The sequence below is a fragment of the Mytilus trossulus genome, chromosome 9 (assembly GCF_036588685.1).
Source record: "Mytilus trossulus isolate FHL-02 chromosome 9, PNRI_Mtr1.1.1.hap1, whole genome shotgun sequence".
Taxonomy (NCBI): Eukaryota; Metazoa; Mollusca; class Bivalvia; order Mytilida; family Mytilidae; genus Mytilus; species Mytilus trossulus.
The window spans coordinates 76,084,970-76,103,358 of NC_086381.1; the positions used below are offsets into that span (position 1 = coordinate 76,084,970).

Genomic DNA, 18,389 nt, shown 5'->3' on the forward strand with positions numbered 1-18,389 from the left:
TTATTTTTATACTAAGTACTGTTTATCTACATCATTGACAACCATACCACATCTCCTTTTTTTTTGACGGATTGTCAGTCAGTTAAAGTTCAATGATAAGTTCATATTGACAATAAAAGACCTCATCACAAAAAAGGGCGTTTAAATAGCCTTGCCCTCCGGGTTCGGTGATCTGAACATCCCTTCTTGTTCGGATGTCTTTTAATGACAGTATTAAGTTACAAGTGAACATTTACTATAAAAGGAAATTTGTATTTTATATCAAATGAGCAACCGCTTGATCTTATTTCCCTCCCCCTTTCTTATGAAATAATTAAGGGAAAATAAATTATTTACATCTGTTACGTGTACATTTATTTTAGCCTCCTTACTACTATAACAATGGATCAATTTAAAGTCAGTTTTTAACATTGATAACTATTAGAGGTATATTGAGGAGGAGAACATGTTAATGTGACATAAATATGACCCGCGCGTAAGTACCGATTTACCACTTTAACTTTAACGACAATGCTCGTCAAAAACGATTTAAGACTAACAAGTTCAATGGAACTAAACACATCCTTCTCGGAGAAGAAATCATCCTTTATGAATAATGTAGCCTTTATGGAATTTTTATATCCTATAGGATTATATAGCTTTATCCTATAGGATTTAGTGAAGTCCTAATGGATATTAGAATATCCTTTATTATACATGTATCTACAGTAACTTCTAATTATACACTCTTTCAACAAATAAAATATCATACGCCATAGTCTAATATTATCTGAAAAGTCTTACCAGCTCAGAAAGAGACGAACATAATGACTGGCGAGTGACTCTTATAATCCTTTAACTTTTGTTTTCCAGAAAAAATGTAATTTACCACTGAGAGGAGTCAATTTCTAAATATTTTAAAAGTGGTATAGAAGACATTTTCTGCTTTAAAAGGTATCCTACTTTTTATCATCATGAAATATAAGGTATAAAAACGGAGATATGCAAGATTTTTTTGTGGCATCAATGTTCTTGGCCTGCCTATAAAACAAAATTATTTGCGAGAATATCCCATATTATGGTGGCATATATATGCCCCACTTGTCACTTAGTTATGTCGTCATAATTAGCTAAATACGTAAGTCGACTTGTCAGTTAATTTAGTCTACTTGTCACTTAGTTAAGTATATTTGTCAGATAATAAGATAAAACTTTTTTGTAAAAAATTAAAACATCTTTTATATAGCGTTTAATTTTGCCCATTTCATGACATGTAAAAACAGACTTATATATCTGACAAGTGCACTTAACTAAGTGACACGTAGACCTAATCTAATAAAGTGACAAGTAGACTTAATTAAGTGACAAGTAAACTTAATTAAGTGACAAGTAGACTTGGTAGATACATAAGTCGACTTGTCAAATTACATAAGTCGACTTGTCAGATACACAAGTCTACTTGTCACTTAAGTAAGTCGACTTGTCAGATACACAAGTCTACTTGTCACTTAAGTAAGTCGACTTGTCAGATACACAAGTCTACTTGTCACTTAAGTAAGTCGACTTGTCAGATACACAAGTCTACTTGTCACTTAAGTAAGTCGACTTGTCAGATACACAAGTCTACTTGTCACTTAAGTAAGTGACATGGAAAGTTTCCTAGTTTTGTGACGTTGTTTTTTTACTGTTTTTTATAGAGACCTTCAAATTTACTTTCCCGTGCTGAGACCTGGTCAAGTAACTGTGAAGTTTTTGATTTGTTTATCTGTGTCATTATATGTTGGTCAACTGTTCATTAGGGTACCGGTTCATTTGATATGTTTATCTGTGTCATTATATGTTGGTCAACGGTTCATTAGGGTACCGGTTCATTTGATTTGTTTATCTGTGTCATTATATGTTGGTAAACGGTTCATTAGGGTACCGGTTCATTTGATTTGTTTATCTGTGTCATTATATGTTGGTAAACGGTTGATTGGGGTACCGGTTCATTTCTGTATTCTTTATTTTTTTTCGCTTGTTATTTTTTTATCTTAAACAATAATGGCTATTCTGTAATAACTTGATAACTGTATTCTGACGGAACATTGTTCTTTTCTGTAATCAGTATATATTTTTACCCAATTCTTGAAATTTTGCAGTTATTCATTATATTTTAGCACCCCATTATTCTCTATTCTCTTTTTTGCCCATTTTACTCTATTCTTTATTTTTGCCCATTATTCTCTATTATGTATACCCCATCCACACCCTCTTATATACCGTCTGTCTAAAGGTTGGGTGAACGTGAGGTCGGACGATCTAGTAAACAGAAAATAACTGAAAATTGTCGACTGTTAACGAAACTTTTAACAGGAGATAAATTCTTAGCAAACAGAGGATTTGACATATCAGAAAGTGTAGACTTTTGTGTGCGGAAGTGAAAATTCCCGCATTTACCAAGGGAACACGTAAATTATTTTTTTCTTGAAATAAAGCCAACAAGAAAATTAAGTGCACGTACATGACTGTTTTCGCATACAAGTTGAACTTGTACAAAACAGATATATTATTCTACAAAAAAACATTGCCAATTTACTTTCTGAATTTATATGTGTCACTGAGTTGAATCAGTTGTTCTACGACACCCTCCTCCCCCCATTCCAGACCCTCACTGAAATGAATCAGTTGTTCTACGACACCCTCCTCCCCCATTCCAGACCCTCACTGAGGTGAATCAGTTGTTCTACGACACCCTCCTCCCCAATTCCAAAAAAAATTGTATATAGCGTGAAAAATTATTTATTATTTTTGGCGATCAAACGGGGGGAGCCGGGTCTTACGTCCTCTACCCCCTTTTTTTCCTTGAATCAACCGTTTTAAATGGACCCAATCAGTGTTTCACATTGGTCATAGTTGTCTTTGAAAATATTTGGAATCGTCCTTAAATGGGTCCAATCATTGTTTCAAACTGGTCCGATTTGTCTTTCAATCTAATCCGAGTTTCTTTAAAAGTGGTCCGAGTTTTCTTGGTCCGACTTGTGCCAATCCCGATATTCAGTGTCTCGTTTTGACAAAACTTCCGCGTTGCTGCTATCGACAAACTGCCAACACATTCGTTTTAACCAAGAAGACGTCATTTCGAAGGCTTTTTAAGGGTAAGTTTTAAATATTTCTGTTATATCTGACTCATGTGAAGAAATGACATACTCATTTTAGCTCATTTTAAAAATATTTTTGACATTTTTGACACAGCAACAGGTCGATGGACATATTTCCGGGTTCCATATCTTTTCTTCTTCGCATTAAGACGAAATGTTCTGAACAAGTACAGAAGAAATGTTTAATTAATCATTTAACTAAGTGATTTTATGTTCTTCAAGGTAAAATTGTTTATGGAAACAAATTTGTAAGCTAAAAAGTGCATTTAAAAAGTGTAAGAGTTTTTAGACACCAGGCGGCGCTGAAGTTTGTCATGTGTTTTAAAACAAGTATTGTTTTTTAAAAAGCTTGTATGAACCTTCATTTAGGGACGACATCAAAAGATCAATGAAGGATAAAAATTTTGTTTATCCTACATCGATTTTACATATATCTATATGGGTCAATCAATTTTTCCAAAGTAAGTTAAGAGGGGGGTAGGGGGGTCATTAAAAAAACTATCTGAATTAAGATTTTTATCCTACATTGAACTTTTGATGTCGTCCCTTACAGAGGCGGATTTACCTTGCCCCCCCCCCCTTTTTGGGAAAAAATTTGGTTGCTTATGTAGGGAATCACTGAAGCGCGACTAGAGCGGGCCTCATCTTAGGTCAGTCAGTGGGCCCCCACTTATGAACATTTCTGGATCCGCCACTGATTTATAATGCGTATAGAATCAAAAGTGTGCATACAATACAAAATCTTTGTATTTGAAAATTAAAATAAAATTAAGAACTGATTATTAACATCAAGTTAGGTTCCTCATCCACATGAAAACGCGGGAAATTAGATGAGTTCCGGGGTAGAAAAAGTCAGATATTTTCGAAATGTTTACATTCGAAATTCTCTTATGTTTTCTTATCCTGCATATACCCCGGAACTCTTCTAATTTCCTGCGTTTTCATGTGGAGTTATCCTTCTTGAGCTGAAGACCACACAGATGTCGCTGTTTTGTAACTTCCGTTGATCGAAGTTGAATGGACCAAAAAACAGCAACACCGCCAACGAAAAAACTAATTAAAAGTGTTTAAACAGTAATATATTATGTCAGGATATTGATATTCGATAAGGATAATTATGTGGGAAGTACTCGTTGATTAGACCGGTAAGAGACATTTTATTAGATTTTAAAACGATTTTTCCTGACCATTGCCCCAATTTCTTGAAACGAAGTTGGCAACCTTTCGCTTCGCTCTATAGTCGAGATTCACGATGATAGTAAACATGCATATTTAGAGTATAAATATGGTATATTAGTATATATATGGTACAAATAAGTGATATATATAGAAAAATCTGAGATTTATGATTAAAAAAAAAGGGGGGGGAGGGACTATATGGGGCTCATACAGGATCCTGTCCTCAAGCACCTGTGTATCTCAACATCTATCTAATTTAAATTCCAAATTCAAAAAATTTTCAAGATTATCTGATGAAATGAAATTTGTTTGGATTCTTTCATCTGAAGATCGAACTTATCTAATTTATTGCACTCCAATTTTGAAGAACGAAAGAAAATTATAGAAAATATTGCATGTTGTTTAAAAAAAAAAGAAAAAGAAATAAATAGAAGAAAAATATAGATAGATATATAATTATAGGAAATAAAATTGATCAGGAGTTGTCTCCCATAGACCTAGTACTATAAAGAATTATGTTATTTCTCCAGGTCACAGTGGCACCCATAACAACTATGTTTTGTCAATAACTTGGTTTGTATCAGGTTAATTAGTGTAAATGTGTATTCATGTGTTGTTTTTGTTTTTTGTTGTCTAAATGTACTTTAATCATTCTAATCATTTTCTGTGCTTTATTTTGTAATTCATTCATTTGATTGTATAGCTCAAATTTTGGGCACCATGATTGGGGTTAATAAAAATTATCTTATATATTGGCAATATCTTCCAAGTACCCTTCTGTGAAAAACTAATTGCTGTACCCAGGAAGTATTTAAGAAATTCAAAAACAAAATATATGTTTTGCCAACTTGGCATGGACAATGAGTACATAATTCAGGGGTGGATTCAAGAGGTAAGGCGTTCATTTTTTTCTGGAATTTATTTTTGTTCATTTAGGGGCATTTTTGTCATGTTTTGCCTCCCACGCTTTGGCCAAAAATGTAGCTGTTTTTTTTTTATTGACAGCTTTTCTCCGATAAACGAAAGATTGTCGTATTCATGCAAAAGTTTTAACTCGTATTAAGAGTTCAGGCCCTCGCGAGTGGGAGAGTCGATCACGGGGAGGGACTGAATTATTCGGGTTATTGGGAAACAAAAATCTTGGGGCCCTATAGTAACACGTCAGCCATGAGAAAATACAAGGATTTGTATAGTAAAAAATCAAAGAACTGTGATAACATATGTATTTTACATGTTTCAAAGGAACAATATACATCATTAGTTTTGTTAAAATGTATACAAGTTCTATTGATATTACTATTGTCTTTATGTACATGTATACTCAACTATAGAAAGATATAACAGTTCATAGTTTGCCAATCATGCATCATGTGCATAGTACACCTATGTTATTACAGAAAAAGTACATGTATGTCTGTAATAACTAAAGGGTGGGGGGGAGGGCAGATGAAGTGTGCCTCTGGGTGTGGAACTTTCTGGCTGTGTTTATGACCCATTGTTGGCCTTTGGCTGTTTTCTGCTCTCTGGTTTTGGTTGTTGTCTCTTTGACACATTCCTTGTTTCCATTCTCTATTCTGTTTAATCCGTTTACATGTTTTAAATTTTAAAACTTTTTTCAGATTTTGATTGACTGGTGGCAGAAGGGGTATGTTATATAAAGTGGCATTAAGACCTTGCAGACAGATCTAGACTTAATAATAACATGCTGAAGTTGCAATTACAGTTTGATGAAGGCCCACATGTAATCCCATATTGACGGTTGAAGAACTTGTACCAACAGATTTCACTTTGGGTATTTAATTGTATTGATACTTAGTTATGGACTTTATTTTAACACGTTTCTTTAAAAATCATCCTTAACCATTTTTCATTTTTAGCTCACCTGACCTGAAAGGTCAAGTGAGCTTTTCTCATCACTTGGCGTCCGTGGTCCTTCGTCCTGCGTCCGTCGTCCGTAAACTTTTACTAAAATCTTCTCTTCTTACCAAACTTGGCCACAATCATCCTTGGGGTATCTAGTTTAAAAAATGTGTCCGGTGACCTGGCCATCCAACCAAGATGGCCGCCATGGCTAAAAATAGAACACAGGGGTAAAATGTCTATTTTGGCTTATATCTTTGAAACCAAAACATTTAGAGCAAATCTGACATGAGGTAAAATTGTTAATCAGGTCAAGATCTATCTGCCCTAGAATTTTCAGATGAATCGGACAACCCGTTGTTAGGTTGCTGCCCCTGAATTGGTAATTTTAAGGAAATTTTGCAGTTTTTGGTTATTATCTTGAATACTATTATAGATAGAGATAAACTGTAAACAGCAATAATGTTCAGCAAAGTAAAACCTACAAATAAGTCAACATGACCAAAATTGTCAGTCAACCCCTTAAGGAGTTATAATACGACCGCAAATTTTGAAAAAATTTTCGTCGTATATTGCTATCACGTTGGCGTCGTCGTCTGCGTCATTGTCGTCGTCGTCGTCGTCGTCCGAATACTTTTAGTTTTCGCACTCTAACTTTAGTAAAAGTGAATAGAAATCTATGAAATTTTAACACAAGGTTTATGACCATAAAAGGAAGGTTGGTATTGATTTTGGGAGTTTTGGTCCTAACATTTTAGGAATTAGGGGCCAAAAAGGGCCCAAATAAGCATTTTTCTTGGTTTTCGCACCGTAACGTTAGTATAAGTAAATAGAAATCTATGAAATTTAAACACAAGGTTTATGACTATAAAAGGAAGGTTGGTATTGATTTTGGGAGTTTTGGTCCCAACAGTTTAGGAATTAGGGGCCCAAAGGGTCCAAAATTAAACTTTGTTTGATTTCATCAAAATTGAATAATTGGGGTTCTTTGATATGCCGAATCTAACTGTGTATGTAGATTCTTAACTTTTGGTCCCGTTTTCAAATTGGTCTACATTAAGGTCCAAAGGGTCCAAAATTAAACTTAGTTTGATTTTGACAAAAAATGAATCGGTTGGGTTCTTTGATATGTTGAATCTAAAAATGTACTTAGATTCTTGATTATTGGCCCAGTTTTCAAGTTGGTCCAACTCTGGGTCCAAAATTAAACTTTATTTGATTTCATCAAAAATTGAATAAATGGGGTTCTTTGATATGCCAAATCTAACTGTGTATGTAGATTCTTCATTTTTGGTCCCGTTTTCAAATTGGCCTACATTAAGGTCCAAAGGGTCCAAAATTAAACTAAGTTTGATTTTAACAAAAATTAAATTCTTGGGCCTCTTTGATATATGCTGAATCTAAACATGTATTTAGATTTTTGATTATGGGCCCAGTTTCGAAGTTGGTCCAAATCAGAATCTAAAATTATTATATTAAGTATTGTGCAATAGCAAGTCTTTTCAATTGCACAGTATTGTGCAATGGCAAGAAATATCTAATTTCACAATATTGTGAAATAGCAATTTTTTAAAGCAATTGCTTTCATGCCGTCGCGTATGGCCATCTTTGTGACCCAGATCAGAGACTCCGCCCAGATCAAGCCATAGTATTTTGTTAAACAGGCTCCTGGTCTGTCATTCTTAAACACCTATGTATGTTTTCTAATGCAATACATAGCTTGAAACTTTTGAAAAAAGTTAGTGGATTTAAGAAGTTTCAGCATACGTTCTTGTAGATGTATTTTTGTATTTAGGGGGACAACCGTTTGACTATCAAAAAACATAGACGTCCGAGTGAAAAAAATGCATTTTTATACCTGCGATTCCGTTTCCCGTTCGTACGATGTTTCAACAAAATATGGAATCATTTCAGTTGTTGATTTAGTATTGAAAATTTGACTGAATTATCTTTTATAATATACGGTTTTATATGTTTAATTGGTGTTTTTTTTAAGAAAGAGGTCAGGTGCTCTTGTTCATTCATAAAATTGTCGTTCATTCATAAATTTATCGTAAAATCAAAATCACTACACAGGTTATCAGGTTATACGTAGTGTCAAATGATTACCTGTAATCTAAAAATAGACAAAGTTAACTGACCTATTTTGTTGATTTGTTTGCGCAAATAATTTGGAGGAACGAAACCCTTGTTAAAAACACATAACAATAAGTTTGTTTTCCTTTTTTGTCATAACTCCGTAAGATTTATCGATCACCTTTCTAATGAAATGGACCCGTCCAAACGTGATAGATGCCAAGTCCAGATGAAGAGATATTTACAATTTGGAATTTTCTAGTTTCATAGATTAAAAAAAAGTACATCCTTTTTGGATATCATATTCAAAACTGGGTATGCATGACAAATGATGAAACCATTATCCTCGTCTTTCCAATGGACGAGTCTACTACGTTTGTTGACCCTCGACGGTCCACCGTGTTTGCAATTTTATTTCACATGTTTTCGAAATATTGAAGATCACTTTCACAATGTTTCCTGAAAATTGGATAAATATCAAAGCAACTTAGAGCTGTTTGTTCTTGTTCGTAAAATGACGATTTAATGTCATGTTTGTCTGTGATGGCCCGTCTTTTCGGGATTGCATGAGAATTATAGTTATCTCGTACCGCATGATGATGACACATATCAACTGAGCAATAATGTTTGGGACTTAGTTTTTAAGAAATGATGACAAAGTAACATTATGAAAATATTTTTAGTCAGCTGAAATATATATTTATTTTTTACATGTTTATGTCTTGTAAAATATTTTGTTTCTTTCCCGTTTTTCAACATTTGCGTCTGGAAAGTTGAAATGTTTTAACTGAAGTGTTAAATTTAAATTAATTATGAAAATTAAATCAATAAAAGAAATTATTGCCCAGTTACAAACACTACTAGGGGATAATCCATAATAATTTCTCTTGGAGTTATATGTTTCAGCACATGTATATTTGACCCCAACTTTAGCCTGGCAAACGTGTTGTCTCCTTGTGAAATATAAAACATATTAAAAATGACTTTCTGCTAAAGTCTTTAAATGATATAAAGTTAAAACCTTCTTACTTCTCACTAGACAACACTCCTGTCAGGTTTAATTCTTAAATATATGTGGATGAAAAAAAAGTCCCCAAAACATAAACATGGCAGCAATTGCTTTTACAGCCTTTCAGGCTTTGATTTTTAAATTAGAGTTATCTTTCTTTGTCCAGAATAGTAAGCAAGAAATATCTTATTGCAAGATTTTTTTTTTAATTGGAGTTATCTTTCTTTGTCCAGAATCAACTTAAATCTTTGTTATATACAATGTATATTCACTTTTTACTACCAACTGATAAATTTAAATAATCTTTACCATTCAGTGATTACAAGCAGTTTTTTTTTACATCTTAATATTTTATGATGTATTTAAATGAGTAGTTATTGTTGCAAACTCCATTAGAATATTTTAATTGAGATTAGTTTTGGAATAAGGGAAAGGGGGATGTGAGTAAAAAATGGGGTTCAATTTTTCTCATTTGAAATTTCATAAATAAAAAGAAAATTTCTTCAAACATTTTTTTGAGAGGATTAATATTCAACAGCATAGTGAATTGCTCTAAGAGAAAACAAAAATTTTAAGTTCATTAGAACACATTCATTCTGTGTCAGAAACCTATGCTGTGTCAACTATTTAATCACAATCAAAATTTAGAGCTGAATCCAGCTTGAATGTTGTGTCCATACTTGCCCCAACCGTTCAGGGTTCAACCTCTGCGGTCGTATAAAGCTACGCCCTGCGGAGCATCTGGTTGCCCTTTATAGTCAATTTTTAACAATATTTTTCATAAATTTTTGCAATCTTTTACAAAAATCTTCTTCACTTAATATACTGGGCCAAATAGAATTAAACTCTGTGAGTGAGCTACAATTTTCAATAGGGTATCTTGATTGAAAAATATATCCGATGACCCTGCCATCCAACCAACATGGCTGACATGGCTAAAAATAGAACATAGGGATTTACTATATAAGTCTAAGGAAAAATTGTAAAAAAAACCAATTTCAAATGGTCACAAGCCAGTAGCCTGTAATTCAGTGGTAATGTCTTTAGTTGCTGTACATGTATATATCATATTGTTTTTTTTGTTTCTTGATTTGTACAAAAATCTGGCCTTAAGTTGGTCCGAGGATACAATTATCGTCCTTTGATTTTCGTTGTCTACAAATATAGTCCCTAGTGTGAACAGTGTATAACTTGAACATTTTTTTGATACACTTTCCAAATTTATTCCTTTATAAGTTTATGTTATGCATGAAATATAAAGTATGAGGATGATATTACATGTGAAAAAAAGATTTGGGTGATGAATTGTAATGTAAAGTAATGATTTTGTCCAGTTGAAGAAGGTCAAGAATTAGTATGTCTGAAGCTGTCAAACTGAATTATAGACCCCTTATAACATAGAATTGGCCATATTTTAAGTAAGAGCTGGTAGACTTTTCTATAATTCTGATATTATTTGTCCCAAAAGTAGCACTACACTGTAAAAACTTTTTGAAATGCAGGAGATGCGATTTTTTTAATTTGAATTTATTGTCTAAAAGAAATGCACTACGAAATAAGTGTGTTCTCAGTCCTTTCTCGTTGGAAGTGCTTTACATTTGTCATTTTGGAGCCTTACTTATAGATTGCTGTTTGGTTAAGGTTTTGCTCATTATTGAAAGCTCTCTGGTGAAGAGTCATCCCTTTAGCAATCATACCACATCTTCTTACTTTTAACAGTATTTTACAAAAACAAGAAAAAAACATTTCTGACTGACAAACCCAATTTCGACAAATGGTTGCTACCAGCACTTTTACATTTTCATATTATGGATTAAGTGCTATCATGGCTCTGGTCCTTGTGATTGATTGAAAAATCAATGTTTATGACATTTCTGTGTAATAACTTGCAAAACATTTAACCAAACCTTTTAAAGTTTTCATATTTGTTGTTTCTCATGTCACAATGGAGATTAAGTGTGATAGTGCAAATCATCTTTTATGCTGTTCAGGAGTTATGGCCCTTGATTGTTTCAACAATGACATTAAAATGTAAGCAAAATTTGTACATCATTTTTACAGCATCTATTTAAAAAAGAGTAATTTTGTTTTAAAGTTTATCTAATTTACTTGTATATGGTGGAATGTAGTAAAAGGACAAGGTTAGAGGATAATCATAATTTGGAGAAAATACAGATTTTATCAACATTAATATTTAAAGGTATTGGGGCAAACTAAATATGACATCATGATTTCAACAACAATTGAAATATTCCTCGTAAAATTACAACTCCTGTATACAAACATATTTAACCCCTCCTCATTCTTTATGTTCCTGTCCCAAGTCAGGAGCTTGTAGTTCAATGGCTATCACTGGTTCTTGTCTGTCATATATGTCAGTGTTCTCCCCAGGCTGTTATAGCGTCGCGGTACTGCGACGCTATATTTTTTCACCGTGATGCTATAATAATTCCCGCGGCGCTATAATTATTTTGAAGATGCCATTTTACTTGTCCTCAATTTTGAACTTTCATCTATTATCGATTATGATCATAAAAATTATATCACCTTTCATTGTAATCCCTTTAAGTCGGACACTAAAGGCAATTTAGAGATTAAATAGCTAGGTGTTAATTGCCCTCAGGGTGATAACTGTTAGGATGCGAATATCCCAAGCTGACACTTGTGGCATGACTAAAACCACGTGTCTGCAATCGCCAATTTCGACATGGAAAAATGCAATCACAAAACAATTCGAAATCTACGTTTTGTATTACGAAATTTCAAAGATTGAAACGATTTTTTTTCTTTTAAAAAAAGGTCGTTTATTTGTTCAACTCTCCAAAAATTACTTTCTTTCTCTTCCGGTAATATGAGAGCAAGAATTTTGGTTTAGAGCTAAATAAGTTTAATACTTCTTTAAAAAGTTATCATAATTGGCTTAATTTTATGTTTAATCCATTTAATGCATTAAAAGCGTCTTATTCATTCACAATCTCTTGTCAAACAATATTATTCTCTGACTCATTATCGTAAATTTTTCTACAGCCGCCATTGCACATTTTTGTGTAAACTACGGATCGGAACCGGAACAGATATGACCAAAAAACGCATTTTCACGATAATGACAACAGATGGACAGTAGACAGAAAAAATATACCAAGAGAGAAAACTACGCATTAACAGACTATTTGTTAGATAACTTTGTTAAAAATACAAATCATTTTGATGTAAAGATAAGAAACAACTGGGACTAATTCATTGAGCATGTTGAGTGCCATGAAACAATGAATTTCATAAACATGATAAAAAAAAAATTTAAATTGATTTTTTTTTTTGTTTCTTTATCTTTACTTGATATAATATAAAAAACAGTTAATTTTGTGTACGATATATTTAGTTTTGTATATATGGACCATAATTTGGTATTCGGCCTTTGGTTTCCTTTTGTATCCTTTTTTATAAGTTCTAAAATTTTAACTTTTATTTTGTGGGTTGTGTTGGTGTTAGAATAGTATGAATGGAACAATTGAGTTTTTCGAGAAAAAATTAATACATTTTGATTCACCGTTTACGTGACATGAAACCAAACAGGAAACCAATCTTTATTTTCTTTATTTTGCACAATATAATTCAAAAGGCATAAATAAACACCATTACTAGTGTTACTTGCTTCATGTTAATATTTAAAATCTATTTTCAATGTTATATTAAAGTTTTTTTTTAAACCTGACAGGAAACTATAAGAAACTGAAAGCATTTTTTTAGTTTTATTTTATTGCAAAATCTGCTTAAAATAATCTGAACAGTATACTTTTTCTTAAAATCCATCTTAAATGTAACAGTATTATAAAACTCCTAAATATGTGCTTGTTTTGAAAACAATTAGTACAATTTATTCAGAATTTTCCATATTTTCTTCATTGATACAGGATACCATAATCGTTGTACATGTATCTTGATGTTTAAACCCAAAAAATGTATTTATATTTGGTTTTGATATTCCAGTTATATACAATTTATTCCAAATCATTGGCAATGTAACATTCTTTAAATCCAGTAAAGAAAAAAACTTTTAACTTGGAATTAAAATCTTTAAAATAGGCACAATGTGATACTTGTGACCTGTACACCATCTACATGGTTTCCACATTTTAACCTACTTTAGTGGGCTAAAATCAATAAAGTACTTCCTTTCAAGTCATGCATGGTAAAAGTTTACTTCTCCTTTGACAAGTTTATTGCGTTTCTGATAAGTGTTTGCAGAACATGAATAAAAAATATTAATTAAAAACTGTGACAAAGATTCCATCTTTGTACATTCCAAGTGTAACGGTATATTAACATGTATTTTTTATTAAATTATATTTATTCACCTAAAATATCCAGTAATATTTACTGCTGAAGTTAAATCAATCCAACGAGGATTGGTACAATGATAAGAGACGTAATTTCGATTGATTTTTCCAAGGACTCTTCACATCATTATCGGGAAACGAAGTGTGTTCTAACGTCTGTTAAATATGAAATCGATTTTGTCAAGTCACAAGGGCATTTATTTTCACACAGGATCGTATGTAACATTATGCACATAGGAAAAATAACAGACCACTGGCGCAATTTCTTTGACAATTGTATTTTCCTCTTTTAAACAAGACGAAACAAGTCTACAGATTATGTTTGCTAACATCCCGTTGGAAACAAAAACAACGTTTAGACCTAGTATTTCGTACATCCGGCCGTAATGACGTTATCACATGTTAGTCACATGTTTCACGTATGACCGGAAATGATTAGAACTTAAGGACAATAACAATTTTAATAAATAACTGGATATCTGTTTCGTGTGAAATGTAACGCATAACGATAACGTAATTTTCTTACTTAATTATTACGAAGATCAAAACAATTATGTAAATCATCTCGGATTTACCTGTTTGAACATCTCGCGAGAGTTCATATTTGCATATTGTTTTGAAGAATTCTATTACAGGGTGGAATCAGAAAAAATGAGGCAAAAGTGTGACGAGCATGGTCAAAAATAAACATATTTTTTGGGGTTCAGGATTTGTCTCACCACCTTCACCATATCATTTATTTTATGAAACTTAAGTGTCCAGACAAAGCATTAAGACATTAAGAATAATTTTAACTTTTAATAACTAACAAAATCAGTAATTTGAACAAATACAACTAAACATATACACATGATTTACATCAATTAAGAATACATTAAAAGCATAAACATATTTCCTATTAATGCCAGGTTGATTAAGGAACATTTGGATACCAAATTCTCTATACATTATCGCCATCAATTTGAAAAAAATCCTGTTTTAGCACTTTATGTATGGCAGATTATGAATGACCTGGTTATAAAAGTTTAAATACAGAAAAAAATTACTTAAGAATATTAACAAAAACACCTTTCCATTAAAGACGCAACTTTTGGTAACAATCAGCAAAAAAAAATATACCAATATACGCTACACTTTTAAAGTAATCATCTTTTTAGAAAAGCATCCATTTCTGGGATTTTGTCACACTCCTGACATATTTGACACATATCATATATATCAAAAAATATATAATATGAATGCATTTATCACATGTTGGAAGAAAAGTATCAAAAACCAGAAGGCAATTCTATCGAAATTTCATGAAATTATTGAATATATAGAATATGTTCTCTTTTTTTTTTAATCAACATAAGGTAGGAATCAGAAAAAATAAAGATTTTAACATATTGGGGCATATTGTTTCCCCCATTATATTTAGGAAAGAAAATTAAATGTCAAACCAACAAGTTCAATACCAGCTAACTTGCAGCCAAATTTCATTTAGATATCTTGTACCAGCCAAAAGTTTTATTAAAAAAACATGTCAAATTTGTCAGGAGTGTGACGCTTTTTGTGTGACAGGATTTTTTAAAAATAATTTACATGTTGAGTAAAAATTATTATGATGAATGCATGTATATGAAGATGGTTTATAATCATTCTTCAATACTAGGTTTTGTAGATTATAGATTGGTGTTATCATTGCACAAATATTATGTAAATAAATATACATTATGAAAAGGTATGTACCAAAAATTAATATTGGCAAAATTTGATAATTTCTAAATTAAAGTGTTATGGTTATATTTTAAAGGAGTATTTGTGTGTAAAACTGGTAAGTATCTATTGTATACATGTATAAGCTATCCATAAAAGGCTATACAGACATCCTGAGGTGCATAATTCACATATTGGATTAACTTCTATACAAGCACCCAAAAATGTCAGGAGTGTGACAACTGTCAAATTTATATAATGCTTTTCATCTTACATTGTTATTTATTTTTCAGAAGCACCTGTTCCATAGAGAAGAAAAACATTTAGTGCAGCTGTGATAATCTATATGTTGAATCTACACACTTGATTTTTAGATGTCAGGAGTGTGACACTTTTTTTATACATTCAATGACATATATTGTTTAAATTTTGTATTTACTAACCTTCTTCTATCAAAATTTTGACACCAAGTAACAATGGATCATTTTTTTTAATATGTAATTAAAATTTAAACAATGTCAATGAATGTATAAAAAAGTGTCACACTCCTGACATCTAAAAATCAAGTGTGTAGATTCAACATATAAATTATCACAGCTGCAATAAATGTTTTTCTTCTCTATGGAACAGGTGCTTCTGAAAAATAAATAACAATGTAAGATGAAAAGCATTATATAAATTTGGTACATGTTTAAAGACAGTTGTCACACTCCTGACATTTTTGGGTGCTTGTATAGAAGTTAATCCAATATGTGAATTATGCACCTTAGGATGTCTGTATAGCCTTTTATGGATAGCTTATACATGTATACAATAGATACTTACCAGTTTTACACACAAATACTCCTTTAAAATACAACCATAACACTTTAATTTAGAAATTATCAAATTTTGCCAATATTAATTTTTGGTACATACCTTTTCATTATGTATATTTATTTACATAATATTTGTGCAATGATAACACCAATCTATAATCTACAAAACCTAGTATTGAAGAATGATTATAAACCATCTTCATATACATGCATTCATCATAATAATTTTTACTCAACATGTAAATTATTAAAAAAAAATCCTGTCACACAAAAAGCGTCACACTCCTGACAAATTTGACATGTTTTTTTAATAAAACTTTTGGCTGGTACAAGATATCTAAATGAAATTTGGCTGCAAGTTAGCTGGAATTGAACTTGTTGGTTTGACATTTAATTTACTTTCCTAAATATAATGGGGCAAACAATATGCCCCAATATGTTAAAATCTTCATTTTTTCTGATTCCACCCTACAACAAAGCAGATTACATCATCTAAAAATTGCGTAACGAAATCGGACACAAAAATCACGCCACTGTTCTTACATCTGCTACATAAATACTTATAGTTCTCGGCATTTTCTTCTCACTATTCTTATTGGTCGATGTTCTTTGTTATTTGAAAGCAAAAGTTACGAATTTGCTGATGATGATTATCTATAAATCAGTCAGCGTTAGGCTCTTCGGAAGCAAAAAGTAACGCGAGAAACGACACAAAAATACGGTTGCAGAATCTTTGAAATTCGTATATTTTAAATTTTTTTCTAGGGAAGAGTAGCATACACTTGTATGTTGATAAAAATAATGGCATCTTTAGATGTAGTTACAACTTTTCTTACAGTAATTCACATTTTATCACTTTTCTATAGTTATAGGAAACGGAGCCCAATAGCAAATTATGGTCCATATACAGGTTGATCTATAATGAACCATTCATTCATTTGACTTATTCATGTTATTGTTGGGTAACTGAAACCACATATTTATTTTTATTTGGCACAAGAGGAAAAAAAAAATCTGTAACTATAAATGAAAAAAGAAAACATAATCTGAAACAACTGTTTTTGTGTTTATAGTTTAATTGTATTCTCAGTTATGAATTGAACAATATAAACTAAAACATATAAAGGAAATAGAGCATCAACGCGACGCGACAAATGACATTAAAAAAAAAACAGTTATTTTTTTTTACGCAAAATGTGATGCTATCCAAAATTTCTGGGGAGAACACTGTATGTCTTTCGTAAATTGGTTAAATTGTTATAAATTAGGACGTAAGTTTTCTCAATTGAATTGCTTCATATTTTTCTTGTTGGGGCCTTTATAGCTGACTATACGGTATGGGTTTTTCTCATTGTTGAAGGCCTTACCGTTGCCTATAATTGCTTACATCCACTTTTTTTAACATAAGTGGATAGTTGTCTCATTGGTAATCATACTGTATCTCCTTATTGTTATAAACATACTATGATTTATCTTTCTTTTACAGCATATAATGGCAAGTTGGGATGAGGTAAGTTTTTCTTCTTAAAAGTCAGTGTTCATGTGACCTATGTTGTTTATTAAATGTACAGAAAGGTACAGGCGTGCAGTATTCTTAGGGGGAGAACAGGAGAAATCAAAATGACTACAGTGAAAAGAATTTCAATATACTAGTTCAAAATTCCAGGACACAAAAAAAGAGACATTAAATATCAAAGGACATTCACAACTCTTTTAAGTCGAAGAGAAACTGACGACGTCGTGGCAAAAAATGAAAAACAATCAAATAAATAAACATTCTTCAAAACATTACATAGAAAATTAAAGACCCTACAATACTAACCCCAACAAAAACTGAGGCTCCATCTAAAAACTGATGCATTATACAATTGTCTAAAGATTTTTCTAAAAAAAAATCTGAAATTATAATTTATAGACAATTTCTTTCCCTCTTCATAGTCATTGTATTTAATATAAGCTATTAAAACTATAAACATGTAGCTTATTAAATTCAATTATTACATTTATAATACATTTGTATATTTTAGAGGAAATTGTAAAAACTTTGTTTTGCTTACAGAAACTTCTTACAGCTGCAGAGAAGGGGAATATAAAAGAAGTAGAATCATGTGTAAAGAACAGAGCTAGTTTGGAATGTAGAACTGATGATTTGGTAAGTGAAGTAAAATGTATTTATTATATATAGTACACACAATATGAATCAGTTAAACATTGCTCTTGTTAGTGTTCAGTGATTCAATGTTAATTTCTGGTTATTATATGCCACGCAACTCGTTGCGTGGCGGAGGGTATA

General features: G+C 31.7%; 1 long non-coding RNA gene across 1 annotated transcript; it reads left to right on the forward strand.

Moving 5' to 3' along the window:
* Positions 1-3,003: 3,003 nt before the first annotated feature.
* Positions 3,004-18,253, forward strand: LOC134683425 (uncharacterized). The gene is made up of 4 exons (XR_010101016.1): positions 3,004-3,116; positions 5,918-6,090; positions 17,583-17,606; positions 18,156-18,253. It is a non-coding gene; the product is annotated as an uncharacterized LOC134683425 (long non-coding RNA).
* The last annotated feature ends 136 nt before the right edge of the window (positions 18,254-18,389 follow it).